The 26,563-nt window shown below is 40.7% G+C and overlaps 1 pseudogene; it reads left to right on the top strand.

The window, feature by feature from the left end:
* The window catches only part of LOC139170614 (uncharacterized), a 96,070-nt pseudogene extending 70,494 nt beyond the window's left edge, over window positions 1–25,576 (top strand).
* The last annotated feature ends 987 nt before the right edge of the window (window positions 25,577–26,563 follow it).

Here is a 26,563-nt window from a genome sequence, read left to right on the forward strand (position 1 = left end):
GAAAGACAATAATGGGAATATATAAAAGAGAGAAGAATGATTGCTCTCCTAAATCTTAATTTAAAATTATAATCCACAAGAATCAGGAAGGTGCAGGGAAAGAAGCAGAAAATATTAGGTAATAGGTTTAGCTAGAGATATGGTGTAAGATTATTTTTGAATGTGTTGGTATTTATCAATTTGAATTGTTATTTGTCTATAAGCTCTGAACAAACTCAGCAGTTGTGTGTTTTTATTCAGCTTGGACCATAAGGAAACATCTAGAAACATCTAGCAATCCCATTCATACATCTTAAATTATGAATCAATATGTAGATAACATCTTTGTCATATTAAAAAAGGAATCACTTGAGAATACCCATCAACAGCATCTTCAAAGGGAAAAAAATAACAAGGGAAGAAGAAAACAACAACACAGATATCCTGGATATTCTCATCAGCAGAGAAAATGGTGGCATATTAAAAAAAAGACATCTATCATTGAACTACACACACTAATCAAGTGCTCCTCTATCATAGTAGCAATCCAATTTCCCATAAGAGGAACTGGATAATAACATTATTCACCTGAGTACCAACATACAGCCGCAACCAAGCACAACAAAAAAGGAAAACAGCCTGCTTATGCAACATCTTCCAACAAAATGGATACCCATGCAATCTTATTAAAAAGTGCTTGACTCTTCAACTCACTACTGCACAATCAATACAAGCCATGAAAAAAGATAACATTGTCATGCATCAAAAATGTCTAGGAAAGACAGTTGCAACCATATGGCATCACCTTACTAGACAAATCAATTAAAGCCTGCCAAAACATATTAAGTAAAGCAAAAGACCCAACCCAAGAAAACAAAACAACCCAGGAGTCATCTCCAAAATATAGCATAAGGTTTATAAGAGCCACTATGAAGGCCAGACAGGCAGAAGACTAGGAGAACATATCCATGAACACCAACTAGCAATTAGAAGATGTGATGAAAACACAGAGACAGATTTACAATAATTTCAAATGGAAAACTGGAAGCATCCTCGACCAAGCTAAATGTGAAAACATTAGAGAATTCCTAGAAGATTGGCATTCATACAATCAGCCATCAACAGGTGCATCAAAATAAATACCATCTACACACCATACAAAAGAGGTAATAAAAAGCAAAAAAGGAAACAAAAACACCTTTTCACCAACACTCAATCAGATAAACAAGCATTAACATCCAGATTAACATCAAACAGACCAATAAACAACCAGTAAATCAAGCAGTAATCAAGGAACTACCAACTCAGACAAGCAATTAAGCAATGAACAACAGCTCAATCAAGGAACTATCAGGAAGAAAAGAGTATCCCCAATAACACAAACAAGACAAGCTACATATATAAACAGACAGTAAATCCCATTCCTTTCTAGCACTAAAGATATTATTTAACCAAATAACAAAATGTCTGCAGGAAAACAGCCAAGCTTAAAGAGAACCAAGAACTCCACAGCTGGGAACTTTTTCACTTCAGGATTGACTCTAAATAGAAGCAAACCAGGGTTATATTGTGGTTTCCAGTCTTATATTTTCCAGTATATTTTCCTATGCATCCTAGAAGACAGACACAGATTTCAGGGGATAATTAGAATTGCAGAAAAAACCATTACTACCAATCTGACTTCCATTGAGGACCTGTATACTGCATGAGTCAAAAAGAGAGCTGTGAAAATATTTAGACCCCTCGCATCCTGGACATATATTGTTTCATCTAATACCCTGAAAACGATGCTATAGAGCATTGCACACCAGAACAACTAGAAACACGGACAGTTTTCCCCCCCGAATGCCATCGCTCTGCTAAACAAATAATTCCCTCAACACTGTCAAACTATTCACTAAGTCTGTATTACTATTAATTTTCTCATTGTTCCTATCACCCATCTCCTTCCATTTATGACTGTATGACTGTAATTTTGTTGATTTTATCCTTATAATTTGTATTGATTGTTTCCCAGTATGATTTGATTGCTTATTTGTACCCTATGACTATAATTAAGTGTTGTACCTTATGATTCCTGATGAATATATCTTGTTCTTTTATGTACACTGAGAGCATATGCACCAAAGACAAATTCTTTGTGTGTCCAATCACACTTAGCCAATAAAGAATTCTGTTCTGTTCCATTATTTTCTTCTATTCTAGTTTATCAATCTCACAGATATGATTGACTTTGTCATTTTATCAACTCCTTTGCTCCTGACAAATTGCTGGCAATTGTTTAAAAGCAAAAACTGACTTTTATATTCTGTTTTCCTAATAAATACTGTAAATAAAACTTTGATTTTATTTGTATTGTATGAGATTGGTGTGTTTGAAAAAGGATAAAAGGTAGCATACACTGTTTCCCCTGCCAATAAAAGACACCTAAGAAATACTTTCATGTGGAAGATAGGTCACAGTGGTCAGTTTAACCAAGGTGAAAATAGAACTCAATATATTTAGTGAGAATATGTACTAGTGTGTGGAAAGATCTTGGGATATGAGTCAAAGAAGTGCTATCTAGGGAATATTCAGACAAGAGACAGCATAGCCTGCAGCTGAATAGTGGGACAAGAGACTCCAAAAGGACTTAGTTTTTGGACTTATAAAGAAGATGGTGGGAGATTTGTACTTTCACACTTGCAAAGTTCTGCTAATGTAGCTTTACAATAAATTGGAATTAACTTATCTGATTTCTCATCTTATCTACCTAGTAAGTCTGAGAGAAGACTGTAATATAATTTGATCTGACTGTAAATCTGTAACTCTGACAATCTTTTTTAAAAAAGCAAAATTGTTGAAGAAGATGAATTAGAGATAATGAATGGACATGCCTTAAGACACCTGGTCCCAGAAAAAAAGACTCAAATACTTAGAATTAATAGAAGCTCCTGACATGACTAAATTAAAAAGGAATGCTACCTCTAACACTTGGCCTATTCCAATTCTTAAATATACTGCAAGTATAATTGATTGGACACAAGCTGAGTTAGACATACTTGACTCTGTAAACTGATAGGAAAACAAGAAAATTAATGGTGGTGAATCATTTTCTCCATGAAAGAAGTGATGTTGACAGGCTCTACTTTTCCAGAAGTGAAGTACAAAACAAAAACAAAACAAAACAAAAGATTTAAGTGCCAAAGCCCACTGCAACAACATAGCCAAGAAGGCTTCAAGAGTTGTAAACCTAATCCTATGTAGCTTCTGCTCTGGCAATCTCACACTACTTACCAGAGCTTACAAAACTTTAGCCATCCTCGAATACAGCTCATCTGTTTGGAACCCATATCGCACCTCAGACATTAACACCCTTGAAAATGTCCAAAGATACTTCACCAGAAGAGCCCTTCACTCTTCCACTCGAAACAGAATACCCTACGAGACTAGACTTTCAATCCTGGGCCTAGAAAGCCTAGAACTAAGATGCCTTAAACAAGATCTAAGTATTGCCCACAAGATTATATGATGCAACGTCCTGACTGTCGGCGACTACTTCAGCTTCGACCACAACAACACAAGAGCACACAACAGATTTAAACTTAATATTAACCGCTCCAAACTTGACTGTAAAAAATACGACTTCAGTAACTGAGTTGTCGAAGCGCGGAACTCATTACCGGACTCCATAGTGTCATTCCCAAACCCCCAACAATTTACCCTTAGATTATCTATGGTTGACCTATCCAGATTCCTAAGAGGTCAGTAAGGGGCGAGTACAAGTGCACTAGAATGCCTCCCGTCCCCTGTCCTATTGCTCTCCTACATCTCCTATACCTTTCTTCTACTCCTATATCTCTTCTTCTATTCTTTCATTGATATGTTCTATTACTATATCTTCTTTTCTATTCTTTCATAGATATATTTTACTATGAGTATCTCCTCTATAACCTTCATCATGTATTTTACTATGTATGTATGTATGTATGTATGTATGTATGTATGTATGTATGTATGTATGTATATACCCACTAAAACCCTCATTGTGTGTTGGACAAAATAAATAAAAATAAAATAAAATAAATAGTTCAGCTCCAACATGCATATGTGTGCGCTGGGAGGGAATTTTTGGCTTCCAGAGAGCCTCTGGGGGGATGGGGAATCCTTTGCACTTTTCTCCCCTTTAATTTTTATCCCTTTGTGAACTCTCTAAATGTTTCCCTTATCATAATTCGCTAAATCAATTGAACTGCCAGATTTTAAAGATAACATTGTAGATGACTGAGGAGATATCGCACTAGGTAGTAGTCAAAATAAACAATAAAAAATATATACAATGGGTTGACATATTTTTGTCTCCTTTTATATCAACAAAGTCCATGTGACCAGGCATAGTATTGATATCCTTAACATTATCTATGTTTTTTAAAATTAAAATATTTTAGTGACTCCTTACATTAACATGTTTCACCTTAGTAACTTTGACATACTGGCTGGGAGTGGAATTCCACATGCTTTAAGTAAACATATTTTATGTAAAAGTCCTGTGTAATAGTATGTATTTGAGGCTCACAAGTTTAGAAAGAAGCACTGGAAGAAAATGCCATGGGGAGGGAGGTGGAAAAATGTAATATTAGTATATATTATGACCATCTGGATATCAGTTCTATTTAAAAAAAAAAAAAGAATAGTTGTCTGTGTTATTTGGTGACATTTGAGAAGGCAGCCTGACAGAGATGAGAGAGAGAGAGATAGTAGGATCAATCGAATGGTCTTATTCATTTCTGGTTGGCTTGATGTTTAAGGATTACATTTTCTTACCATGGATCTTAAAACATTGAAAAGATCACTAAGTCAAAGACATCTGCTTCCCTTTCCCAACTAAATTATATGCAAACATTAAGGACCATCATCCACAAAGCAGAGTTTTCTTTCAAGTTTCTACTAACTGGCTGAAGGGTGTAGCTCAGTGATGATGAATCTTTTTTTCCTTGGGTACCAAAAGCGCATGCGCCTATGCTATTGCGCATGTGTGAGTGCCCACATCCATATTTCAATATCTGGGGAGGATGGAAATGGCATCCCATGTCCCCCTGGAGGCTGGAAACTTTCTGTTTCCCAATTTCTATTGGGCCCCCATCCTCTGGAGGTCCTCTGGAGCTGAAAACCTCCTCACAGAGCCTCCATGTGAGATGAAAATCATCTGGCTGGCACGCACATGTGCGCTGGTACTGAGCTAGGACAACAGCTTCCATGACGGCAGGTATGGCTACGTGTGCCATCACTGGTCTAGCTGCTTTTCATTTTAAATGTAAAGTTAAGAGTTGTCTCTGCAAGCTACAGGGGAACTATTTGGCTCCGATTACAGAGGTATTTCATTATAGCATTAGGAGAAATAGTTTCATCATATTTCACAACAAGCTACTTATTATTATTATTATTATTATTATTATTATTATTATTACTATTATTATTATTTTATTAATTCATTTATTTATTCATTCATTCATTCATTTATTTATTTATTTATTAGATTTGTATGCCGCCCCTCTCCGTAGACTCGGGGCAGCTAACAACAGTAATAAAACAACATATAACCAATCTAATATTTAAAATAACTAAAAACCCTTATTAAAAATCAAAACCCTTATTAAAAACCATACACACAAATATACCATTCATAAATTGTGTAGGCCTGGGGGGAATGAATATCTCAATTCCCCCATGCCTGAGGACAGAGGTGGGTTTTGAAGAGCTTACGAAAGGCAAGGAGGGTGGGGGCAATTCTGATCTCTGGGGGGAGCTGATTCCAGAGGGTCGGGGCCACCACAGGGAAGGCTCTTCCCCTGGGTCCCGCCAAATGACATTGTTTAGTCGACGGGACCCGGAGAACTCTATGGGACCTAACTGGTCGGTGGGAGTTGTGCGGCAGAAGGCAGTGCCAGAGATATTCTGATCCGATGCCATGAAGGGCTTTATATGTCATAACCAACACTTTGAATTGTGACCGGAAACTGATCGGCAACCAATGCAGACTGTGGAGTGTTGGTGTGACATGGGCATACCTAGGGAAGCCCACGATTGCTCTCGCAGCTGCATTCTGCATGATCTGAAGTTTCCGAACACTCTTCAAAGGTAGCCCCATGTAGAGAGCGTTACAGTAGTCGAGCCTCGAGGTGATGAGGGCATGAGCAGTGACTCCCGGTCCAAATAGGGCCGCAACTGGTGCACCAGGTGAACCTGGGCAAATGCCCTCCTCGCCACAGCTGAAAGATGTTTCTCTAATGTGAGCTGTAGATCGAGGAGGACCCCCAAGTTGCGGACCCTCTCTGAGGGGGTCAATGATTCCACCCCTAGGGTGATGGATGGACAGATGGAATTGTCCTTGGGAGGCAAGACCCACAGCCACTCCGTCTTATCAGGGTTGAGTTTTAGTCTGTTGACACCCATCCAGACCCCAACAGCCTCCAGGCACCGGCACATCACATCCACTGCTTCGTTGACTGGACATGGGGTGGAGTTGTACAACTAGGTATCATCCGCAAACGGATGATACCTCACCCCATGCCCTTGGATGATCTCGCCCAATGGTTTTATGAAGATATTAAATAGCAGGGGGGAGAGGACTGACCCCTGAGGAACCCCACAAGGGAGAGACCTAGAGGTTGATCTCTGACCCCCCACTAACACCGACTGTGACCAACCAGAGAGGTAGAAGGAGAACCACTGAAGAACAGTGCCTCCCACTCCCAACCCCTCCAGCCGGTGCAGAAGAATACCATGGTCAATGGTATTGAAAGCCACTGAGAGGCCTGTCCTGGGCCCACCAGAGATCATCCATCAATGTGACCAAAGCAGTTTCCGTGCTGTAGTCGGGCCTGAATCTTAACTGCTGAGGGCCTAGATAATCGGCTGCTTCCAAGGACCGCTGGAGCTGGAGCGCCACCACCTTCTCAACAACCTTCCCCATAAAGGGAAGGTTGGAGACTGGCCGATAGTTGTTAAGAATGGCTGGGTCCAGGGAAGGCTTCTTGAGGAGGGGGGCGCACAAGTGCCTCCTTGTAGGGATCCAGAAAGGACCCCCTCCCCAAAGAATTGTTGACAATCTCCTGGACCCAGCTCCATGTCAATTCCCTGCTGGCTGAGATCAGCCAGGAGGGGCACGGATCCAGTAAACAGGTGGCGGAACTCACAGCTCCAATGGCCTTGTCCACTTCATCAGGTGTCACCAGATCAAACTCTTCCCAGACAGATGGACAAGTATGGGCCCCAGTCACCTCAACTGACTCATTGTCAGTCGACTCTGTTATCCAATCGAACTCGAGGTCCAGCCTGATCCAAACGATTTTATCAGCGGAAAACGTGTTACAATTCTCCGTACTACTCTGTAAGGGCTCCCCAACTCTCCCCTGGTTAAGAAGGGAGCGGGTCACCCTTAACAGAGTGGCCAGGCGGGATTCTGCTGATGCAATCAAGGTGGCATGACATGCGCATCTTGCCTCCTTGAGTGCCATTTTGTAAGTCTTAATATGAGCTCTTGCAAGTGTTCGATCAGATTCGGACTTACTCTTCCTCCGTTATTGTTATTGTTATCGTTATCGTTATCGTTAGTTAGATTTGTATGCCGCCGCTCTCTGCAGACTCGGGGCAGCTCACAACAATAATAAAAAACTGTACAATGAACAAATCTAATATTTAAAAAATATCTAAAAACCCATTATTTAAAAACATACAACACAAGCGTACCATACATAAAACTATATACAGTACTCCGTTACCAGTATTTAGGAAAAATCCATGGATCTGCTGAATCGCATGAGATTACCTTTTTTTTCGGGCCAGCTCTAATAAAGAATTTTATACTCTGATAAACTACCAGTTTATAATTGAAATACTGCATAGGAACTCCTCTTAAAAGAATGAGATATGAAAGTAATGTCTTCCTCTATGGGATATAGCAAACTTGCTGGAGCTTCAGTTCTGCTGAAATAAATGAAATTGTATGATTTGCCTGTCATTGAATATGAAGAACAAGAAAAGGATTCACAATGTAAGACCAGAGGCCAAATAGAATCTCTCTAATTCTCATTGAAGAGAGACTATTCTAATTGAAAGGGACATCAGTAAAAAATGAGAAAAAAATGGAAATTGGTTCATCAATAAAACAGAGTGATTCATGTGGACCCAAACAATGTAATGCAAGAAGATTGCAGAGCAGTTTCATTTCCTAGTCAGTTTCATCATTAGGAAATTGTTTCTAAGCAGCCTTGGTTGATATATATTTTATTTTCCAAGGAAAAAAGCACTGTCTTAGTAATGTATATACGGAGAGCAATGCCCTAATCTAAGATTAAAGCATATTTGCATATACATCACTAACCATATCACATCCACAGTATTTTTCATAAAGGTCCTCATGCGAAACTCATGGGATAACAGCCTTTCTCTTCTAAATAAGACTAAATCCTATTTTATTTCATAAGGTTTTTTTCCCCCTCACAGTGGCCTACTACGGCTCGACTTCCTGGCTCCAATCCTTCCCCGCAGGGAGGCGGAACCAATTAAGATGTTCCGCCCCAGACGCCTGATGGACCCAGAGGGCTTTCAGACGGCGCTTGGGGTTATACCAGAGGCACTTGTCCACAGTTCGGCGGAGTCTCTTGCGGAGGCCTGGAATACGGCTGCTGCGGAGGCTCTTGACCGGATTGCGCCTTTGCGACCTCTACGTGGCGCTAGACCCCGTAGAGCCCCATGGTTCAACGAGGAGCTCCGGGAGTTGAAACGCCAAAAGAGACGTCTAGAGAAGCGATGGAGGAAGAGTAGGTCTGAATCTGATCGAACACTTGTAAGAGCTTTTATTAAGACTTACAAAGTGGCGCTCAAGGCGGCAAGATGCGCATACCATGCCGCCTTGATTGCATCAGCGGAATCCCGCCCGGCCGCTCTGTTTAGGGTGACCCGCTCCCTTCTTAACCAGGGGGGAGTTGGGGAGCCCTTGCAGAGTAGTGCCGAGGAGTTTAACACGTTTTTCGCTGATAAAGTCGCTCAGATCCGGGCCGACCTCGACTCCAATTGTAAAACAGTGTCGACTGACAACAAGTCAGTCGAGGTGATTGGGGCACGTACTTGTCCATCTGTCTGGGAAGAGTTTGATCTGGTGACACCTGATGAAGTGGACAAGGCCATTGGAGCTGTGAGTTCCGCCACCTGCTTACTGGATCCGTGTCCCTCCTGGTTGGTCTCGGACAGCAGGGAGGTGACACGGAGCTGGGCCCAGGAGATTACCAACGCTTCCTTGGGGAGGGGAGTTTTTCCATCACTCTATAAAGAAGCGCTTGTGCGCCCCCTCCTCAAGAAGCCCTCCCTGGACCCAGCCATACTGAACAACTATCGTCCAGTCTCCAACCTTCCCTTTATGGGGAAGGTTGTCGAGAAGGTGGTGGCACTCCAGCTCCAGCGGTCCTTGGAAGAAGCTGATTATCTAGGTCCCCAGCAGTTGGGTTTCAGGCCCGGTTACAGCACAGAAACCGCTTTGGTCGCGCTGATGGATGATCTCTGGCGGGCCCGGGACAGGGGTTTATCCTCTGTCCTGGTGCTCCTCGATCTCTCAGCGGCTTTCGATACCATCGACCATGGTATTCTTCTGCACCGGTTGGAGGGGCTGGGGGTGGGAGGCACTGTGCTCCAGTGGTTCTCCTCCTACCTCTCTGGCCGGTCGCAGTCGGTGTTAGTGGGGGGTCAGAGGTCGGCTCCGAGGTCTCTCCCTTGTGGGGTGCCTCAGGGGTCGGTCCTCTCCCCCTTGCTATTTAACATCTACATGAAACCGCTGGGTGAGATCATCCAAGGACATGGGGTGAGGTATCATCAATATGCTGATGATACCCAGCTTTACATCTCCACCCCATGCCCAGTCAACGAAGCGGTGGAAATGATGTGCCGGTGCCTGGAGGCTGTTGGGGCCTGGATGGGTGTCAACAGACTCAAACTCAACCTGGATAAGACGGAGTGGCTGTGGGTTCTGCCTCCCAAGGACAATCCCATCTGTCCGTCCATCACCCTGGGGGGGAATTATTGACCCCCTCAGAGAGGGTCCGCAACTTGGGCGTCCTCCTCGATTCACAGCTCACATTAGAAAACCATCTCTCAGCTGTGGCGAGGGGGGCGTTTGCCCAGGTTCGCCTGGTGCACCAGTAGCGGCCCTATCTGGACCGGGACTCATTGCTCACAGTCACTCATGCCCTCATCACCTCGAGGTTCGACTACTGTAATGCTCTCTACATGGGGCTACCTTTGAAAAGTGTTTGGAAACTTCAGATCGTGCAGAATGCAGCTGCGAGAGCAGTCATGGGCTTACCCAGGTATGCCCATGTTTCACCATCACTCCGCAGTCTGCATTGGCTGCCGATCAACTTCCGGTCACAATTCAAAGTGTTGGTTATGACCTTTAAAGCCCTTCATGGCACTGGACCAGAATATCTCCGAGACCGCCTACTGCCGCACGAATCCCAGCGACCAATTAGGTCCCACAGAGTGGGCCTTCTCCGGGTCCCGTCAACTAAACAATGTCGGTTGGCGGGCTCCAGGGGAAGAGCCTTCTCTGTGGCGGCACCAACTCTCTGGAACCAACTCCCCCCAGAGATTAGAACTGCCCCTACTCTCCCTGCCTTCCGTAAACTCCTTAAAACCCACCTCTGCCGTCAGGCATGGGGGAACTGAAACACCTCCCCCGGGCATGTTTAATTTATGCATGGTATGTTTGTGTGTGCGTCTGTTAGTTTATGGGGTTCTTTTAAATCTTGTATAAATTTTAAAGTTTTCTGATTATTTATGATTTGTTCTATTCTGTTGTGAGCCGCCCCGAGTCTTCGGAGAGGGGCGGCATACAAATCTAAATAATAAATAAATAAATAAATAAATAAATATGAGCCAAGGTGCTCACAAGCAGGTGATGGAGAAAACTGATAATTAAAAGTATGGTTAAGATTACATTAAGATGTCTGGGTAAGAATGAGGGAAGAGGCATGTCCAGGTTTCCCTAGCAGGTTCTTCCATGCTCCTTGTGGCAAAAACCTGTGTGCCAAGACAAAGAATGAATATAACTAGGATGGAGTGTGAAACTGAAGATCCAGGGGCCAGATCTGGTCCATGAAGTGCTCAAATGTTGCCCACAGTGCTAACCTGGAAACAGCAAAGGACTGACCTGTGGTGCCTCTGCCAGAGAAAATGGAGCTCAGAAGGCCATGGGGGACCCTTGGGAATTCCATTTTTTCTGACAGACCGCTCAAGTTACCAAGACTGGAAAATACCAATACTACTTGGAAAACAGCTGCCAATATTGTTGAATTTAGGGGCATTCTGGGAGTAAGTGGCTTCCACATTTCTTTAAAAAAAACTTTATTGAGTTTTTACAATGCAAAAACAACACACAAAACCAACCAACCAACCAACAAAACAAAGACTAACAAGCATTACAAACAACAACATTGAATGAGTAATAACTTGTACAGCTTTGCCGAGACATTTGTTACATATTTAAAGCTATATGTACAATTGATTGTTCTCTTATCATATTATCATTGTCTATAATTCTTATGATAAAACAAGATAAAAATTATAGGCTTCCACATTTCTTGCTGCTTGTTTTTTGAAACAATAATTTTCCAACAGTCAAAAAGTTCTGCAGGTACAATGTTACAAGTGGAAAGCTCACAGCGGTCAGTTCCCCAAAGCCTTCCATCTATTCACAGTCCAATTTATTTAGGTACAATAATGATACATCATCAGATACCCTCAAACTATTCACTGATTAGTATAGATGAATTATTTTGTATGAAATATTCTAGGAAGTGTGGAGGTGAGGAAAAGCTATTCATACACTGGATTTCCTTCGGCAAACCAGTGTATTGCTTTTTATTTTAATTTATTTGTCCAGCCATTAGGCCCAATGAAGTGGCTGCCTCAGCAGCTGATGTAGAGAGATGAGGAGCAGTGGTTGAAGAAAACAGGCCCACTTTGAAAGCTACTTTCAATAATCTAAGGAAGTTTATGATCCTTGTATGTAGGGATCTGCCACCCAGTGGTGGGATCCTGGTGGTTTAACAATCAGTTTCATGATTGTGTGCTTTGCACATGTACGCTTTGCGCGCAAATGCAGTTACATGAAAACTTATCTACTGCTGAGGAGAAACACAGCGGAGGCATGGCAATCTGTTCTGTCATGTGAATCAGCTGAGAAGATACAGGTCAGTAAAGTGCAGGTACAGGTGGGCAGGCCCAGCTGATTGTTGGATCATCTGGTTTCCCTGAATGGGTCTAAACTGGTTAGAATCCCACCCCTGTGTGGATTCTGTCAAAGTTACTGATGAAAACAATGTCTTCAAAGGGGCTAAGAGCAACCCAGCCGTGTGGGATCACTCACGAACGCGAATCCTAGAAAGAAGACTTGGACGCATATTCTCTCTGGGTGAAGTGACACAGTATGGAGCCATGTACCTCTTTTTATTTGGGAGCATAAGCAAAATGGGGATAATTACACATACATGTCAAGTGATACACAAACATCCAATAACATAACTTCAAACATGACATATCTTTGAGTTCTTCCTTTCCCCCAGATATCACAAACCAATTTCCTAGAAACACTTCCTCAGAGCAAATGTTTCTCACACCTAATTTCTCTGAAGCTTTCTGCCTTATCACAACCAATCTCCTTAATCACCATCTTGTCCTGTGTTTGCTTCAGGCAATGTAAATCCCCCCCTTTGATCGTATAACGTCCTGTCTGGAGTGATGTAAACTTGTTTATCAGTGAGATGTTTATTGATCCCTTTTGTTTCCCTGTTGCAAATTTACCAGAGATACAGACTAAGCAGTTAGTTCCGTCCTATCCTGGCTTATAATAGAATCAGGGTAAGCAGAGCATTTTTATGCTAGAGGTCCAGATATATATAATATGATATAATCCTATTCTAACATTTTTATGCTATACTGCAACACCCCTGCTGCCACCTTAACGTCAACATTGAAATAAAATTCAGTTCTGAATCTGTGTGGCTTTTAGATATTGAGGTCTACTCTTCTGGATGAAAAGTCCTGTCTCTTTTATTTTAGACACCCTTCTTCACCTGCAGCCTGGCTAAGGAGTGCTTCAAAAATAAAGGGGAATCTTCTCTTTTTCTCCTAAAAAAAACTGGTTTTATTTTATTTTTCAGACCTATGTGGGATTTATGTACTTGAGATTCCATAACTGTTTACATGGCGACTGGTTTTGCTCCCTATCGTGATCCCCATTTCTAGGTTGACAATTCATCTAGTTTAGACGAAGCAAGTCTTCTTGTCAACATGACGGTCTTCAAAAATCACAGAAATTGTGGACATGTTGCTGGAAAGGGTGGTGGGCAATAATTTTTAAGTCTTGGTTTTATAAAAGGCAGGGGGAAGATGAGAAGTGAAACAAATTCAAGGGAAAAGCGCCTTTGGAACTGGATTAAAGACAATCTGCTAGGTTGCATGCAGAAGTGATATTCAGCCAGTTTTGTTCATTTTGTCTGAACTGATAGTGGAAATCACAGGTGCCCCTGCCCACCTGCCCCGGCTCTATTCTATCCTATTTGTGCACAATTTTTAGGCCAGGTGCATGCGCAGAATGTTCACGTGCGAGCAAAGAGTGTGCGCAAGTGGCACGCTCACACTCATATTTGTGAAAAGGTAGGGATAGTAAGTAAAAAACATCCCTTGTTACATGTGGGTTGCAGCTGCAAAGAGTAACTGAGGAGAAGAAATGGTTTAGCTGAGGGCATGTCAGGAATGAGTTGCTGAAACAGAATAACATATGACAGAGTTTAGGAATAGGATATGCTATCTTAGCCTTTGCCTCAGGCAGCAAACATTTTGTCCTAGCGGTGTCTTTAATATTGCAAATGACATGTACAAAAAGCAGTATGCAGCATCATTTGAAATGAAAGGTGGGGATTGTGGGGCTCTCCAGATGTTGCTGAAGCACAGTTTTTAACATCCTTTACATACTAGCTGAAGCTGAAGGGAATTATTGCTTTGTTTTGCAACATCTGGAGATTCCCTGTTACTGTGCTAAATAATAATTTTCCCAGTTACCTAATTAGCTAGATAAAATGTCAATTATTTTGAAACATTGTATGATTATCTTGGTCACTTGAGCCTTTCTCATATATCTATTTTTCTTGAACAATTTAATTTACAGTTCAGAGAACAGAGAGAAGGAACAAAGATTTCAGAAGATGAAAATTCTGGGTCAACAGCTATATGAAAACCAATGCTGCTTTAAAAAAGAAAATAAAGAATAATTAACTGTTAGCAAATGACATTTTGAACCTTAGGAGATAAATAAAAAAGTAAGAAAAAAAATTCCCTAAGTCATAAGTGGGAATTTTATTAAACATTTACCTTTTATTTCTTTTTATATCTATACAATAGTGATACACTTTGACAGATACATGAGATATAGTATAGGTTTACTGCACATTTACTTATAAAAATTAAAATACTAGTAGTTTCAAGAATTTGAAAGACTTCTGTTTCAAATGACAAATAAAAATTGACCAAAATTCATTTGTCAAACAGGAATGCCTTTCATTAATTTGAAATTCCCTGATTCTCCACATTCCTAATAAAGGAGAATATTTAAAATACCTATTGGAGAAATTCAATTTTGCCATTTCATAGCTTAAGTCTGATCCACAGATTTTTTATAGAAAACCTAATGTCTAATTTGAATTTCAATAGGATCTAGCTATTCATAGTTTGAGTCATTTATTATTCTCAATTCCTTTATTTTTTAATATCAGATTACTATATTTGCCCAGAGCTTCTGTACTTTTGAGGCCATAAAAGAGGTCATTTTCATTCATTTGTGATTAGATATGATCTCAGTACCTTATGAATTTCCTAGTCTCAAAAAATCTGCATTAATGGTCACTCTCAGTCATTCTTTTATATAGTAGAATGCAGACTTTGGCAGAAAAAGTTTGAAAAAAGCGAGGGAAACGCAAATATGAAAAACAAAATCATACTTATGTTACTAAGCTTGATTCGTAAGTGGAGCTGTCAACAGATGAGATGACATTGGAGTAGTTCCAGTTGTGTATATTTCCCGGACAAATAGACAATTGGGAATTAAATTCTTCTGCCCCTTTGCTCCTTCTTATGTACCTTCATATCTGATATGCATTGAGAGCCTTTCAGAAGAAGCGTTCAGATTCACATTAACAGAGTTACCTTGCAGATAGCCACCCTGAGTTCCATGGGATTGGGCAGCATATAATTAAATTAAATTAAATTAAATCATCTAGTACAAACTCCTCCCCAAGCAGGAGACCCTACATCTGCCTTTACCTAGGATCGAACTCACAACCTCCTGATTGTGAGGCAAGAACTCCACCTCTAGGCTACAGCAGCTAAATGTTTGCATGGATTATAAAATATGCAAGCAAGAAATTTATATCAGTGGAATGAATGGGTCACTCCTATGGCCTTTAAGCTTCCTGCTACCATTTTCAGTAATTCACATTGACTTGTGGTTTTGTGATGTGTCTCATTTTGTACATGTTTATTGTTCTTAATTGTAGAACCAATTCAGTTCTTCTCGGTCAAATTTACACCTTATGGTGTCAGTGCTATCTTATGTCAACTGTTTTCCCAATTTTAGCACATGTATATTTAGATGAGCCAAGTAGTGAATTTCATTTGAGAAATTGAGAAATTGGCATGAATCCTTGCTGTCTTTTTTATATTTGTTATACTTTTAACATCTCTTTTCTTGCTGATGCTGCAAAAAAGTTCAAGTTTGTACTGGTGAACCCAAATAATCTCAAAGCATTAAGAAATGAGAAGGCATCTGTTTTAATAAAACTTCTGACAGTCAGGTGTGATATAAAGTCTTAAAATATGAAGGAATGCCTTTCGTTAATTTGATGGTTACATGGTGGAGCTCATGGCCTGGCATATAAATAAAGTATTAGCAAACTCCATCCAATACCCATTGTCCTCTACTGTACTTTGAAGGAGAAAAAGTGATTCAGCATAAACCCCAAAGCACATGATTTTCTGTATCACCATAAAGTAACCACAACTTTTTGTACATGGTTGGGAATTGTGTGAGGAGGGTGTGTCTGTGTGTATGTATGGGTGCACATGCATACATATATATACTTATGTGATTTATGAATGTATTGCATCAGTGAAATTTGTACTTGGCATATTTTTTTACATTTCACAGTATGCATGAACACAGTAGTACAAATTAGAAAACAGGTATATCTTCCTTTCAAAATTTTGTATTTATCATTACTTAGGTATATATGCAGGGGTGTTCAGCAGGCAGGACAGGGTAGAACACAGTTCCACTGGCGGAAATGAAGATGTGTGCGCAGCTCCAGCTGATCAGCGGCTGTCACTTCCTGGATTACTTGTTTCGGTTCTGCTCTCCTTTATTTCCCTGCTGCTGCTGCTGCTGCTGCGCTCCTTGCTTTTTTCTTCTTTCCTCCTTCCTGGCCTTGGATGAGCTTCCCTCTCTCCTGTCCGGCTCCCCTCCAGCCTCACACAGCCACCTCCCACCTGAGGTGCAAGCAGAAGGCATGGGTGGAAGCGGAGCTGGCAGCATTTATGCTTCTGGCAGCACCTATTCGCCCACACCCCAGCCTGAGGTGGGGGGGTGACCCAGGAAGGAGAGCACGGGAAACGCGAAGCAAATTTTCACCCCAGAGAGCGACACTGGTAAGGTTGTAAGTCAAGGACTTAACAGTTCACTTGAACAATGATCGTTCAAGCCACTCCCACCTGATCACATGACCGGCAAGCCACTCCTACCCAATCACATGAACATTAAGCCACACCCATAAAATAAGCCACACCCAGAGTGTGGCAGTAAAATTTTTGGCTGCCCATTACTGTATATATGTATGGGTGTATGGATGTATAAATGTATGAAACTATATAGAATTTATTAATTTAATTTATTTTAGTATTTACTTCATACTTTCTAGTATGCTTAATATTAAAGATCTGCTATCTTAATCATTGTGGGGTGGCTTTAACAATTATACCAAGTGATAATTTCAAAAGCCTTATTCTATCCCATATAGCCTGTGGATTTTATGATGAATTGGTGAATTGGGACATTGTGATTATTAAGTTTTAACCCATTCAAGAACAACCTGAGTCTTATGGCTGGTAATGATGGGTGCCTGTTATATAACAGTGTAACTGAATAACAGAGTTGGAAAGTAATTTGGTGATTTTCTAGTCCAACCCCCTGCTCAAGCAGGAGACCTTATAACATCCTGGACAAATGTTTGTTCAATCTCTTCTTTAAAAACTCCAGTGAGGGAAAACCCACAATTTCTTGAGAGAAGCCATTCCACTGTAGCTACCACTTCTCTGTAGCTGCGCAGCTCTATGGAACCAACTCCCCACCACCACCACCAGCACCAATGTTCATACTGCTCCCACCCTATTAGTGTTTCGAAAGGCTGTGAAGACCTGGCTTTGCCGGCAGGCCTGATTTTCATCCATGTAATCTTCCCAAGCTCTCTTTAAGGTTTTTTTAATCAACTTAAAGTCTAAAACACTAGTTTAACTTGTGCTGCGTTATACTGAATTCTAATATCACATGGTCATTCTTCCCCAAAGCTCCTACAACTTTAGCTCCTTCTATAATTTCATCCCTGCTAGTGAGAATTAAGTTCAGAATAGCTGACCCTCTAGTTTTCTCCTCTACCTTTTGGGAAACAAAGCTGTTGGCTAGTTTCATCATGGACACTTGCCATTCCAGTTTCAGGACTCTAAGAAATACAAAGTAGATATTTTAGTACTGGTGCCTGAGGATGTCTTCAACCATGGCCATCTAAGGAAAAAACACATGTATTTCTTACTATAACAAATTGGCAACAAACCACACTACAGGAGAGTTTTATTTTTGAGTTAATTGTTCTTGCAGCTGGGAAATAAGGTACATTACTAATGCCTCCAGATATGGAACATCCATTCTTCTTGGCACTTACTTGAGAATGAATAGAAATTGAACACTTGGGGCCCATTTGGTCTGCTTTACCATTTGCCCTAAAGCAAGTGCACACCCCTAATGAGAGCAATCATCACAATGAGGTCTGCTGGGTTTTTGAGAGTGTTAGCTAGTTTGGAGGTCGGTGTAATTTTGACCGATAGCAGGATTCATGAAACGTAAAGAAGTGATTTTTTGAAGCTATACAAAAGTTTCCCAATTATTTTCTGTGCGATCTTGGAAAACAGGCAGGCAGGCAGGAAAAGATTTTTTAAAAACACATGGACTCTAGACTCAGATTCAGTCTCTAAGATCAGATGCCATTAAAATGAGATTTCATTTGTTTTACTGTTCAAGACCTAGAAAGAAAATTAGAGCACTATGAGAGTTCAGAGAAAGCTTGGGTAGAGTTGGTAGGTTGGTAGTTTATCCAACAGAGTCTTCTTCCAGGCTGAATGGAATTTATTAAAAATAATTAGAGGAAGGAGATTAAATGGGCAGAATTATGTTTTAACAGTGATCACCCAGAATACAGTCTCCTTCTTGGATAAGCCAGACTCCAATCATAGGACATTAAGAAAACAGTCAGAAATCTAAAAGATTGCTCCAGGAATTCATATATCTCTTTAGAAGAGATTAATTGGGATAGAACCCTCACTGAATATTAAATAAATGCTGTCCTAGCAACCTAACCTTAACTTTAACCTTAAATGATCTGTGCAAAGTAACCTTAAATTATTTGAGGACAGTAAATTGATGAAATGGAGAAAAAAAAGTTGAATTAATTAATTAATGCTTCTCTGTATAGTTATTTCAATATTCTTAAAGTCATTTTTTTTAACCTGAGACTTGAAATAAAGCCCTCTAGGTATTTAAAGCATTCAATCTGCTTTAAAAATGTTGTCTTACCTATTCCAATTAGGCATCTTGGGAACTTTTATTTAAATTTCATTGTTAAGAGCATATTTTCATTTTGTATTACTCTTTTCCCTCAGAGTAAACTGCTGTTTAGTGCTAGCCTCTTTATTGTTTTTAATTTCTTCTTTTCTCTTATTTGATTTTTTTTTTCTATTGCTGGCCAACCCCAGGTAGCAATAAAACTGACTTGTTGAGGTATCTGTAAGCTTAATTTAGAAAAAATATAGCTTTTCTAAGATCTGTAAGCTTAATTTAGAAAAAAATATATTTTAAAGCATAATTTGATTACTCATTATCACCAAGAACACCAAAGATCCTGGTCAGCCAACTAAAATTTATTTCATAGATATATCAAAAAGGACACTTGGAAAGATCTCTTTTGAAGACTGTCTTTGAATGGAGTGCCATAACAGGCATAGGTCAAGAGTAAAGAAAGTTTTTTATATCCCTACATAGGACTTTGTTCATAAAACTCTAGTACCCCAAACCCGATCTAAACAGAAATATGGCCAGCAAGTTTAGGATTGCATCTGATATCTGCTAATTAGTTATTAAAATTAAAGGTTAACAGTTTTAACCTTTACAATTGTTCCCATTATTTATCTCAGTGCCATGCAAATAACATTGAAAAGAGAAGAAATTCAATCAGGAAAAAATAAGTCTCTTAGTAACCATCCTTTCACTATCCCCACTCAAAAGGGATATCAAATCAGGCTATTTCTCCTTCTATCTCCAGTTCTCTAAGTAAAACAAGCAGGAATAATCTTCTAACATTTTATTATTAAGAAATGTCATGCAGCTCAAAAGCAATTCTTTAAATGGAACTTCTCTTTTTGGGGGAGGGGGGGTGTTCCATCTTACATTCCAAATCCACTGCTCTTCTCGCAGGTTTCAGTTGAACTTTAGTTAAATTGTATTACTTACAGCAGATTCCTGAATTTGTGATATCAAGGTGATAAGAAAGGTCATTGCAATTTGAAATGTCAGTAGTTCATGGCATGGCAAAGTTTGAGAAGCCCTGCCTTATTGGCAGTTCTGACTTCCTGTGTCTTACATGTCGATGTCATACAATTTTAAAAAGAATTGACAGTATGCCCTGGTTATTGACTAGACTAAGTTATCTTTGGAAGGGCTAACTTGTTGGAACCATTCACTGCCCAGCATGCACTGTACCATTAAATGGTGTGTTTGTCTTCTGAACAGAAACATAGTATCCGCACTTGCATCACTGCCGTTAAAAAAATGAGTGGCAAAATTTTGGCCTGTGTAGTTCCTTTTGTGGGATTTATTTTCATCCTTAGATTGGCTATTCCACCTCAAATTAGAGAACATTCTGCAGGGAAGATGAATGCTGCATTGCACAGAGCATAAAATTTTTAATGGCAGCCATTATGTATAGTTATGAAGCAATTTTGGATCCTTGGAGATGAAAGACACCACGGAAGTGAAAAGGCAAATGATATTATCTCAAGATTTCTTACGTCTTTAATATTACCTGACTTTCTTCTTCCTTCCAGGATCCCAAAACATTTTATGATATTTTTGTGTGTTCAAAGGCAATGACCACCTCAAGTGGCTTTGTCACTCAGCCTTCCTTCTTATATACAAACATACAAAATGGAGGGACCAGTTCATGGCATCAGAGAGCACAGGTGATCTAAGAAATCACCTTTGGAGGATGCAATCACATTGACTCAAGCAGTACAATATGTTACAGTGATACCTTGTCTTGCGAACTTAATTGGTTCCAGGATGAGGTTCGTAAGGTGAAAAGTTCGTAAGACAAAACAATGTTTCCCATAGGAATCAATGGAAAAGCGATTAATGCGTGCAAGCCCAAAATTTGCCCCTTTTGCCAGCCAAAGCGCCCGTTTTTGCGCTGGTGGGATTCCCCTGCTGGGATTCCCCTGCAGCATCGCAAAATCCGGAGGTGGGGTTTCCCATAGAGGGGAGCCTCAGGAGAATCCCACCAGCGTGAAAACGGGCGCTTCAGCTGGCAACGGAAATCCGGAGCCGGGGCATCCCAGTGGTAGCGGCGGGTTCGTAAGGTGAAAATAGTTCGGAAGAAGAGGCAAAAAAATCTTAAACCCCGGGTTCATATCTCGAAAAGTTCGTATGACGAGAGGTTCGTAAGATGAGCTATCACTGTATATCCAAATGATTGTTTATTTTTCAGACAGTGGTATAGTATCCCAAGAATGCAGATATGAAAGGTCTTCCTTGGAACAAATGTTCAAGGGTGTGTGTGTTTGTGAGAGAGAGAGAGAGAGGGAGGGAGAGGGAGAGAGGGGGAGAGAGAGATGGGAGATACAGTTAATCAGATAATTAGTTCATATTAGAATTATGACCGGGGCGGCATACAAATCCAATAAATAAATAAATTATATGAATTGTGCCTTCCAAAACCAAAATCTGCACATGGAAAACTAATATGTTTAAATAGGGATCGCCAACCCCCAGGCCAGGGTCCAACAGCAGGCCTCAGCTTGTTAGAACCCTGCCATGGAAACAATTGGGCAACATGTGCACGCAGCTCCACTTGCACAAGTGTGAGTAAGTGTATGTATGCGCACATTTGTTCAAACAGTAGGTGCTCTCTGAGCTTGCTTGTTATTTTGCAGACATTTTATTACCCTAACCAGGTAATATCATCAGTGCTAGTAAGGAGTGCTGTTTGCTGTCAGTTTATATTCTGGTGTCTTGCCTGTCTGTATGAGTGGGTTAGGGACAGGATGGGCCACTGCCAGGACCAGGGGGAGGGAATGCATTGGGGCAGTGAAAATGGAGCTCCACCCCAGAGTACCCAATTTGCACTGAAAGATATTGAAAGAAAATGCAGGGAGTCCTGCATAAGCCACACCCACTGTGTGGTAGTAAAAACTTTGGTAGCCCATCACTGGTTAGGGATTCTTTGGTTGAGCTGTTTATAGATGGCTCTTTGGTGTTTTAAACTTCATAATCAGCATGCAACTACATTTAGTCAATAGCAGGGTTTGTATTAATTTGCTCATTTGTTTAACTGAAAGATGGCATGTTTTTAAATATGAGTGGAAACACAATTGCCAGTTTTCCCAAGTTAAATTTCATTTTTCATAATCCTACTTTTAAAAAAAGAAATCATTTTAAACAATTCCATATGTAGAAACATTTTCATGTCGAGATGACACTGTTGGGTGGAGAGCTTCCAGGTTTCAACCCTTGAAACCAGTACTACACCATCTAGTGGATATTTCTAACCTGCTGCATTTCTAGAAACTGAAAACTGGTTGTCTAAATCAGCGTTTCCCAACCGGTGTGCCGCGGCACACTAGTGTGCCGCGAGACACAGCCAGGTGTGCCGCGACAGCGACAGCTGGGCGGGGCGCTGCCGGTGCCTCCGACCTCCCGGCTCCTGCCCGATGCCGCGGTTTCTGGTGCTCTCCTGCTGGAAAGAGAGAGGAAAGAGAGAGGAAGGAGGAGACAGAAAGAGAGGAAGGAAGGAAGAGAGAAAGAAAGAGGGATGGAGAGAGAAAGGAAGGAAGAGAGAGAAAGAGGGAGGGAGAGAGAAATAGAGCGAAAGGGAGGAAGAGAGATTTTTTTTGTCCAAACTTTTTTTAGCGCCCCCCCCCCCCAATGTTCCCCAGGATTTTGAAAATATGAAAAATGTGCCGCGGCTCCAAAAAGGTTGGGAAACACTGGTCTAAATAGTGCAAAGAATGCAGAAATTAAAAGTTTCATAAATCTTATAAATTGAAAATACATCTGAGGATTTATAGTAAACAGAAAATATTCTGCCTGATCCTGCATAGGTTGGAAATGCTTTGAACGTTTATGTAAAACATTTTAAAATGTAGGGAGTTTTTATTTTTGGCTTTATGGTCAATTGAGACTTTTTGGAGGTTAAAGTGATATAGTTATCACCTTCTTTTTTAAATGCCTGTTTTTATTCTTTTCTAAAAAGCAGCAGACAGCAGAGGGAGAAACATTGGTAAGAATCCAGATACCTTTCCATTTTAGCTTTTATGAGAAAAATAATAACTCCAACAGGAGCTGGGCTAATTTAAATAGTTCTTCTTTTTTGAAACTATTGGACTATTATGAGGCTTTTTGTATACTATCCTGTGCTATACAGTCTATGCCAAAACCATAAACATGTACAGTCTCCAAAATAACTATGAGTTTAGTCATTTCTGTTTAATTTCAATAATACATCTGCTGGAAGAGCTAATGTTCATAATTCCAAATCAACTAAATAAACCATTTCCTCAGTTACACTTGATGCGCAAGACAAAAAGGAAAGTTTCAAAATTCTGGAGGTTGTGAGAATATAAGCAAATTGGATAATCTACTTGATTTCCTAAAAAGAAACAAAAGGAGAATACTAATTTTTTTTCCTGTTTTCTGGAAGGAAAATGATCCTGGTAGATTCTGATTTAATCTACCTGGTAATAAAACCATATATTTTCAAAAGGTATAGAGGCAGCAATCTTCTTTTCTTCAGAAGAATCCTTTCATATTCAAAATGTGCTTTGGACATTTGGGAGATGAAAGAAATTTTCCAGATGACACTAGCATACAAAATCAGTAGATCAAGTAGTGGTTATCTTAGTTCTATTATAAATATTCAGTTGGCAAATAAACCTTTTCCCATTATTCCAGGGCAATTGAAAGGATGCGATTAATACATCTCCAAGAATGAATAGCTACCACGGCAGTTACATGTTTAAGGTCTTGCATATGATGATGGGAAATGGAGCATGGTGTTGTACCATGTATTCTTATGAGTTTCATCTACAAAATCCAGAAGGACATTGTTCATTATTCAATGGTAATAGTACCATCAATCATTCAAGGGAGAAAGCAGTCTTGAGAACTTATTGGAGAATTTCTCTCTCACCTAGAAAAATTAGAAGAAATTCTCCATCAAATTAGTTTGGTTATGAACTTCAAAAGTCCAACTCTGTAATGAAATATCAAAGTAATCAAGCCCTAAGTTAAATATAAAATTATGAAATCATACTAAAGAAGGGTGAAAGAAATCTCATCCAATTTCATGCTCAGTCAAAGAATTCACCACTAGCAGCATCCCCCACCTGCTATCCATCCTCTCCTTGAATGCATCGAATCCCTCTTTTTCATTATTGAATTGTGAGGAATTGTTTCCCTTATGCTTAGATAGTATTATATTTTAAAAACTTGTATAACATGTCATTCTTGCTGAATGCGTGAGCTGACTTCTATAAAATTTGCTGAGTTTGAAATGACATGAACTAAACTTTGAACTCTACAGATCAGTGATGACTTGGTGTTGGTTTCATCATTTTGCATGTGTGAACCAGAGCTAAGTCTGTCATATAAATATGCCCCTACAAGCCACTTTTTAGCATTGCCATCTGTTGCTGATTTTGGTGAACTATTCATATTTTTAGAACTCTCTCATCATAATTTTTAAAAACAATTTAGTATGAAGTGAATATGTCCATATTTTGTGTAAAAGCAGAAATATGTTCTCAATCCATTTTTCAATTGTGCTATCTTCACTTTCAAAACCATGTGTTGAAAAAGTCAGGGGAAAAATATGTGCAGCAGCAACATGTTTTTCCTCTTAAAATAATAATAAATAAAGCAGGTTATTTTCCTGAAATAGTACTGTTATTGTGTTGTTCATGATAGAATAGAATAGAATTCTTTATTGGCCAAGTATGTTTGGACAGACAAGGAATTTGTCTTCAGCTCTTGGTAACTCTGGTCCAAAAATATGAGTTCATTGTGGAATTTTCTTTCAGGACTGCTATTTTCCATTGTATATCTATTTACCTGGTTTACCTGGAAGACTTCAAATGGGCAGTCTGAGGAGGAGACAGAAATGGTGGCAGCGGTGACTAAGGATTCCCTGGAGGAGCCAGACAAGGGTGAGCTGCTCTTCCCTGCAGGGCTGCAGTTGGACACCTGGCTGAAGATGGCGGTTGGTGGTGGTGAGGCTTCCCCTCTGGGCTGGAGCAGGACAAGTCTGCCAGCTGAGGCTATGCAGCCTTCAAGTTCTTCTGGGCGGACGCAGCTTGGTAGCAATTACCTGAAAGTGGCGGTGGCAGCTCATCTGAATCGGCAGAAGAAGAAGCCCTACATGCAGAGCCTGGTGACACAAGGCCTGGAGATGTGCCTGCAAGGCCTGGCAGCCAAGAATTGGCAGCTGTGTGACTCAACTGGGCATCTGCCATCACCTGCGTGACTTGAAGCAGGAGATGGGCTGAGAGCACTTTGGGCCACCTACTCAGTTGCCTGGCTGGAGGTGGCACCTGGCTGGAGACAGCCCCTGGCTGGAGACGGCACCAGAAGCCTGGGCCTCTGCATGAGGATCAGCACCAAGAAACGATGGTCAGATCCTGAGCCTTTAGCGAAAGTGGTGACCATGACTATGTGCTCCTGATCCCAGTGGAGAAATTGGCTGAGAAGCTCTCCTCATCAGCTTCATCAGCCAGCCCTGATGGCATTTGCCTCCACATGGACCACAACCACCTTTCAGTGGAGTTTTGCTCTCTGTGCCCCTAGCAAGTGACCAGCTCGAAGACTTTGGCGGCCACTGCTTCTTCTCCTCTTCCTCCTCTGGCTGCTGCTTCCTCCCTGCTCTCCAAAATTTTCTCTTTTAGGTACTTGCCCTGCCAGGCTTTGTTGTGTAGGGGTTAAGAGAATCTTTTTGCATGTTGATGGGGTTGAGGCCTTCCTGCCGCAACACCAGTTCTATTCCATATAAAACTCCTCACTACCTACAGACATTTGTTTTACAGACTATCCTTGAAGTCATCCAGGGTTGTATTTACAACCTATTTTAGTACATAATTTTACTATTTACCACCTTTTGTAACTCACAGATTAAATTTGTATACCAGTGTGTGGTGTTTGTGTGTATGGGTTTGGAATTTGGGATGAAGGGAGGGATTTGCTTTAGAGTGGCTGGGGAGCTGAGACAAAGAATAGATCCCCTTCTGGAGATGGGGGCACAGATATTTGCATCTGGGGTAGCACAGGGGTTAGAGTGCAGCACTGCAGGCTACTTCAGGTAACTGCTAGCTGTTCAGCAGTTCAAATCTCACCACCGGCTCAAGATTGACTCAGCCTTCCATCTTTCCGAGGTGGGTAAAATGAGGGCCCATATTGTTAGGAGCAATATGTTGATTCTGTAAACTACACATAGGGGGCTGTAAAAGCACTATGAAGCAGTATATATAAATCTAAATACTAAGTCTAAATGACATATGACCCCTAGTGGGGTTTAAGACATTTAGCCTCCGCCAGTTGGATGAAGCTCTTTCCTCCACAGCAGCTGATCGGCCACTGCCTTTATTCCCTCGCCCAAAGTCCCCTAGCTCTTCGCCCCAGCCCTTTGGTCACAAAAATCCAAATACAGCCACAGCCTTTTGGCCACATGGGACTTCGCCACCAACCAATCAGAACGGTTGTTACAAAATGCTACTTTTGGAAGGAAAGAATGGGACAGTTTGCTCTTTCATACACACACACACCAGTTAAATGATAGAGAGGGAAGGGGCCCCTTTATGACCTGCTCTTCATGATTATCTGTGGAATTTTTACGATGCCTCAAGGCAGATGCAAAAGGAACATTGGCTGGGGGAACACACTGCTACATGCTCCTCTCTCAAACTCCCTTTGCAT

The sequence above is a fragment of the Erythrolamprus reginae genome, chromosome 1 (assembly GCF_031021105.1).
Source record: "Erythrolamprus reginae isolate rEryReg1 chromosome 1, rEryReg1.hap1, whole genome shotgun sequence".
Classification (NCBI taxonomy): Eukaryota; Metazoa; Chordata; class Lepidosauria; order Squamata; family Dipsadidae; genus Erythrolamprus; species Erythrolamprus reginae.